This window comes from Colias eurytheme, chromosome 29, assembly GCF_061535395.1.
Source record: "Colias eurytheme isolate Ceu_HAF_F1 chromosome 29, ilColEury1 Martin Lab GWU primary, whole genome shotgun sequence".
Taxonomy (NCBI): domain Eukaryota; kingdom Metazoa; phylum Arthropoda; class Insecta; order Lepidoptera; family Pieridae; genus Colias; species Colias eurytheme.
Window position 1 is genome coordinate 1,050,635 of NC_143008.1, and position 5,419 is coordinate 1,056,053.

The window sequence follows — 5,419 nt, forward strand, 5'->3', positions numbered from 1 at the left end:
GAACACTCGTAGTAATAGGCTTTGATGTAGGCACTCATTTTTGGATCTATGATGGTTCAGCTTGTCCTCACATAGATACTCTAGGCCAGACTTCGGGCATTCTGCCTTTTTAGGTACCACCCAAATAGGAGAGCTCCATGCTGAATCTGATGGTCTAATAATACCCTGTTCTAACATCTTACTTATCTGATTCTGTACTTCCTGCCTATGAATAAATGGATAGCGATAACCTTTCGTATAAACCGGTATTTCATCCTTAGTTCTAATAGAATGCTTAATTTTATTCGTAAATGTTAAGTTTTCGCCTTCTATATAAAATACATCCGCATATTCTGAACATAATGACTCTAAATTTAAACGTTCCTCATTATTTAAGTGATCAGTACGCAAGCGAGATAATACCTGTTTCACACGGTCGGACGAACGTTTGGTGCGCGTGTACTCGTTATTATAAACCTCGGCACATACTGGTCGATCCATTGAAAAAATTACATCATTACGGGTTGGATTAGAAATTTCCACGATAGCGCGATTGCTCCTCGCCTTCGTTAAACATTCAGAAATATGACAATTACATATAATTTGTTCCGGTATAATAGCGTCTCCATTCTCAACATCTACGGGTAATCTAACTAATTTACTACTTCCTGCGGGTATGACGTCCTCATAAAGATTAGCGTTCCGTGAGTCATATACTAATAACCGATTCGTAGCATTGCAAGTATTTAAAGTTTTAGTTTTATAATTTATTGATGCTTCCCATTTATCTAACAAATCTGAACCTATTAAGCCGTCGAAATAATTGTGAAATTTATAAACGAAAAATGTGATATCGTCAGGGTCATTAAATTCAGGAAAACTAGGTAATGTTATAGAATACTTATTACGTGTTACAGCATGAACATTACTTACTTCAAAGGGATCATAATTAAGAGTAACGTCAGGAAAATATCTCTGTACTACATCGGGGCTAAGAAAAGATTGGTTAGCTCCAGTATCAATTAACAATTTAAGTGGAGGATTACGAATTTGAATATAAGGAAGTTGACGTTGCGTGTGTAGATTTAATTCTATTTTGGTTTTTCTAATTTTGGTGGATTCGGAAAATCCTGATCGTGTTCTGAACGTACGTCACACGTTTCATCAGAATTTTCAGGTGCGTCTGTCTGTTCGTAATGTACATAAGGTTCATATTCCGTACAGTAATATTCATTATTATAATAGTCATCTTCATAAGGATATAAATCGGTACAATAATAATCTTCATCTAGATATTCATTATGATTCATCTCCCTAGTCTTAAAATAATTACTCGGGGGTGGATTACCAAATTTTGACCAATCATGAGCGCGTGCAAAAGGTGTCGGTGGTAAGGTCTTTGTCACGTAATGGCTAACGCCACTCATAGGATGCGGTTTCGGTTGCGCGGGATGTTTAGGCTGTAATCTGAACGTATTGCTCTGCGGGTTATAGTTAGGGGGTGCAGCGCGGAAAATTTGCATAGTACGAGTTGGACGTGCTGGTCCTTGCGTATGATTAAAATTTCGATTAAAATTTGGTGGCTTAAATTGCGGTCTAAACGAATGTATAGGCTGTAGTTTAGAAGATATAGGTTCACTAAAATCATTATATCTATAAAACGGTTCATGCGAGTACGGCATTCTAAAAGGTACGTGGGGTTTCCTATCAAAAGTTTCATTACGTTGTTGAAGGTATAAAGTGCTTTGTTCTTCATTAACGTATTCTAATGCCTTTTCAATGGTTGCGGGGCGCATGCAACGTATGCGTGAGCCTAACGGATCTCTTAAACCACGTAGGAAAGCCTGTAGTGTTAATTTTTGATACAGGTCCCTTTTTGCCTCACGAGTAGTAACGACTGTTTCATGTAATGCTATATACGTCATTATGGTACTAAAAAGATGCTGACATCTTTCATAGAACTCTTGAGGAGAGCTACGACCTTGCGTTAATAAGGCTAAATCGTTATAAAGGGCGGTCTCATCTCTATGGTCAGAAAAGTTATTAACTAATACGCTTCTAATACCGTGCCAAGTAGTAGGTATACCATTTGCATTAATAACTCGGGCTGCGGGCCCAGTAACTTTATTTAAAATACCATTACATAACGCGGCAGTTTTTAAAGTATTTCCGGGATCTTTATCTATAAATTCCTCAGCTAATTGGTCACTTAAATGTATAAATCTTGTTAAAACGTTAACATTACCATCGAATTCTGGCAAAAGTCTAAGCGCATTAAAAATTTTATCCAAATCTGACATTTTAAATATCTGTATTACCTATATAAAATGTATTAAATTTAATTAAATTTATTTACTTCGTTAAACTAATATAAAAAAATTAATAATCTTTACCTAATATATCGCACCCCTAGATGAAGACTCCGGTAACTCAAAAAACCAGTTTTTTCAGAAATAAAGAAAAACTGATATTTCTGCATTTAGAAAAGATATCAAAACTCTAACTATACACATTCAAAGATAATATTTTTAGACCGTGTTGGATTAACTTGTTTGTTTATTGACTGTTAAAAACCTGAACAATATATTTTTTTTTAGTTACCGGGGTTTTGAAGTAGAAATATTGAACTTTTTTGTACACTAAGAAGAGTTAGTTTACTTTACCTGAAATTAAAATGAGTTTCACCTAAAAAAAGCGGATTTTTGCTGAGGAGTTTTGAGTTATATTACTAGTTTTTCATTCATAAATAAATAAATAAATATTTTTTTTAAATAAAAATGCATAATATTAGAAAATTTAAACATGTATTCAAAAAATGGTACATATGAACTTATTATTACAAACTATTAATACTAATAATTACTATTTTAATAAAATTGAGATCGTGGACTACTTATTGCTTAGCTAAAACTATACTTAATAACTATCATAACTTTCTTAAAATCACAGCAATAAGTAAATAGATGTTTATTCTAAAAAAATAGAATAAAAATTGTTAGTATTTTTGTGACCATTATTGTACCCGGGGACAAATTCCTTGAACCCTCCGATGCTTCTAGCGGGTCAGGATCCTCCTTTTTTGTGTTCAACATCTCTAACATCAATTTTCCCCGACCTTTCATAATTCTGAAAGCAAATAATGATCACATTCATTAAAAAATCAAGTAAAGTCAACCAACTAAAAAAAACAGCAAAACTTCACGATCTTACTTCGAACATTTATAACATAGAAAGAAATCAATTGAAAATGTTATAAATAATCTATTTACTTTATTATAATTGCGTATTTAACTAAACAAGCAACAATAAACAGAGTTAATCTTTTATTCAAGAAAACTGAGTTAACTCAAAATTTACGTAAATTTTCATGTAAATTAAAGTAACTCAAAATAGCCAAAAAAACATTGTGATACAATATCATCAAAACCCCTGCAAATCAAAATGAGCAGTCCTAAATATCAACGAAATTTCAGCAAAACTTGATGAACTCCAAATAAGAAAATAAACTTACCTTATAAACTTCACGTAAACTCCTGCAACTTAAAATGTGCAACTTTTGAAGCATCCTTCACCTGTGTCGATCGGGAATTAACTAAAGATGGCGGACTAGTCTACGGGCGGTGCGGGGCAAGGTCATTCAACTAAAGTAATGTTTCGCGCCATTTTTTCAAAATGGTGGACGATATTGTTACGTGAGTTATATCTCCGTGTAGGTACTCGATACGAGGATTTGAAAAGGCCATTAACTCAAAACGGGCACTTTTTGAGTTACCGGAGTCTTCATCTAGGGGTGCGATATTTGAATTATAAAATGAATTAATTAGTAAAATTCGAAATTCAATTCATAATTAATTAATATCTGAACTTATTAATCTTTATCAACGTAATATAGATTTATATTTGAATTTTACAATAATTGATTTTATAAAATTCGAAAATTAATTCGTGATGAATTAATATTTAAACTTATTAATCTATATTTGAATTTTACAAATTGATTTTGTAAAATTCGAAAATTAATTCGTGATGAATTAATATTTAAACTTATTAATCTATATTTGAATTTTACAAATTGATTTTGTGAAATTCTAAAATTAATTCGCGATGAATTAATTTTTTAAACCTACACGCTACGGTTCCTCGGTTCCCGTGAATGGGTAATCAGGAAAACTTACAAATCTAGGAATGGCAAGTCACTAAGAGAATTAGTGTACTTACAGGATTTAAATTTCGGCCTTTCTTGCAGTATCAATGTTCGGATACCCTTCGCGTTGCGGCGGCCAATGGTGTAGGTTCTGGAACCCCGTCGTCGTCCCTCCGATGGAATAGCGATACTCGATGCTTGTAGTTTCGCGTTCCGAGAGACGGCTCTCAAGGATTATCCTACCGACTGCGCCAATTATATTGACCGACCCGCGAAGGCGCAAAAAAAACCGAAATTTACTTATTAATAATTTATTGTAAAAAAATTACATTATAAATTATTCCTAACTTAAACTATGTCCCTCCCGTTCAATGTTGGAACAAAGAGTGCTCGTCGTCCACGACGGGGCAGCTACAGCGTCGCGGTGGCGATGATTGCCGCAACACTCTCTGGAATCGCAGGTGTGCGCGATGTCGCAATTGCTAACAGGTGCAAGTCCTTCTTGGGTGGCCCCATGCATCCTCTAATAGTTAAGGCGTGTATATACAGTACATAACACATTTGTATGGGAACTAAATAAAAATATTATGAAAATTTGTTTATAGTTTATTTGGAAAATGGTACGATGGGAAACAAAAAAAGTATTCTGAGAATCTGGTATAACTATATCTTGATTATGAGAATACGGGAAACAAAAAAAATACTTTTTAAAATCTGGTTTTGGTACATCTGGAAATTGATTCATCTGGGAAATTAAAAAAGGGATTTTAAAAAGTCGTCATTTATTACATCTGTCTTGTAGAATCTAACAACCGTTTTCGGTGTTTTAACATTCGGGGTAACAGAAATTCGAGTTTTCCATAGGTTACCATTTTGAAAACTAAATAACAGGCAAAATCTATGTGATCAGATTGTGGGTATTTTAGCCCTACGATATTGTGTTTTATATATTTATAGTAATTAAGAGCATCAAGCGGGGCGTTCTTCACCTTATAAATTACTAGCTTTCCGCCCGCGTTTTTAAAGGAAAATCCGCATAGTTCCCGTTCCCGTGGGATTTCCGGGATAAAACCATCAACGAACTATGTGTTGTTCCAAGTTACCCTCTAAATGTGTGCTAAATTTCATTGTAATCGATTCAGTAGTATTTACGTGAAAGAGTAACAAATATACACATACACATCCATCCTCACAAACTTTCGCATTTACAAGTACATAGTAGAATAGGATAGGATTTGTAGGATAAAAATATCAAGTAGGTACATATTTTCTCAAGCGTCGGAAATGAAACAAAAA